Genomic DNA, 1,533 nt, shown 5'->3' with positions numbered 1-1,533 from the left:
TCAGTCAACAGATGGCACTCTACTTGAGCTAGCCTAGCCTCCATCATTCTGGTATATTCACAAGGGAAAGCAACTCTAGTGAGGCAGTCGGGGTTAAGTGACTTGCCCAAGGTCACACAGCTAGTACATGTCAAGTGTTTGGTCTGAGGCCGGATTTGAACTCAGGTCCTCCTGACTTCAGGGCTGGTGCTCTATCCACTGCACCACCTAGCTGCCCCTAGAAAGCCACTTTCTAAAAGGCTGTAGGATTCATGTTGGTTGCAAGAGGGTACTCAATCCTGCAAATATCTGAGCTGCTCTTTCCCCACTTTCGTTATGGTCCATGGTTCCTTCATCGATTGGCTCAAAGGTGACTTTTCTGTTAACCCTTCACTGGTTCAGATCCATTGAATCTAGTAGAATTAATAGAATATTGGTCAAAACATTAAAATATGAAACCTACTATCTATATTTGTCTCAGAGATTCCACCCCACACACATCTTCCATTATCTCAGCTCACTTCCCACTAAAGTCATAGGTTCAGACATTTAAGCACATTTTTAAATGCAAAAGAGATATATAGACCCTCTCCACCAAGCCCATAATGTCCACCCAGATCATCCTTGCAGAGGAGGAGGAGTCCTCAAGCAACCTGAAACTTGTAAAGAAAAGTAATGGTGGGGGCCATTGACTCTACATTTGATGGAGTAGATTTGTGGATTTGGGACAAGCAGCTTTCCCCAATGCATTTGGGGAAATTGGGGGAAAAGCAGCTTTCCCCAATTCATTGCCTGAAGACAAATAGAAGTCCCTGTTGGCTGCCAGACCTCAGTTGGTAGTGCTCAGTGCTGACTGTGGCTCTACTCCTCACTACCAGGCTCAGCCCAACTCTTCCTTCATCCTACTCATGACACTCCTTCCATTGCAGCCTTCTGTCTCCATCTCAGCCTCTAGCACTGTCAACTCAAAAGGTATAGTCCCAAGGTTACAGGATGAGAGAGAACACAAAAGACACAGAGAGTATTCTTTTACCCTTTTAAATGGTGTCTATTCCTTGGCCCACAAAAAATCAAGTCAGCTAGCATTTATTAAGCATCTATTATATACCAGTCACTGTGCTGAGTCCTGGCCCTCAAAGAGCTCCTAATCTAATGGAGGGAAGATAATTTGCAAACAACTATGTACAAGAAAAAATATAGATACATACACATACATATATATGTGTGTATGTATATATGTACACACACATGTGTGTATCTATGTGTATATTATATCATATATGATGTTATAGGTGATGCTTATATATCATATGATATGATATATGATATCCAATCTATCATATATATATACATATATAAGGGATAAATTGGAGATCCAATAGAGGGAAGGCACTAAGATTACAAGGAATCAGGAAAGACTTCCTATACAAGGTTGGATTTTAGTTGAGACTTGAAGGAAATCAGGGAAGCCAGAAGGCTAATGTGAGGAGGGAAAAATTTTCAGGTATGGGATATAGCTAGGGAAAATGCCCAGAGTCTAGAGATGGAATGTCT

The sequence above is a fragment of the Vombatus ursinus genome, unplaced genomic scaffold (assembly GCF_900497805.2).
Source record: "Vombatus ursinus unplaced genomic scaffold, bare-nosed wombat genome assembly UNPS02014775.1, whole genome shotgun sequence".
Taxonomy (NCBI): Eukaryota; Metazoa; Chordata; class Mammalia; order Diprotodontia; family Vombatidae; genus Vombatus; species Vombatus ursinus.
This window is presented reverse-complemented; position numbering follows the sequence as displayed.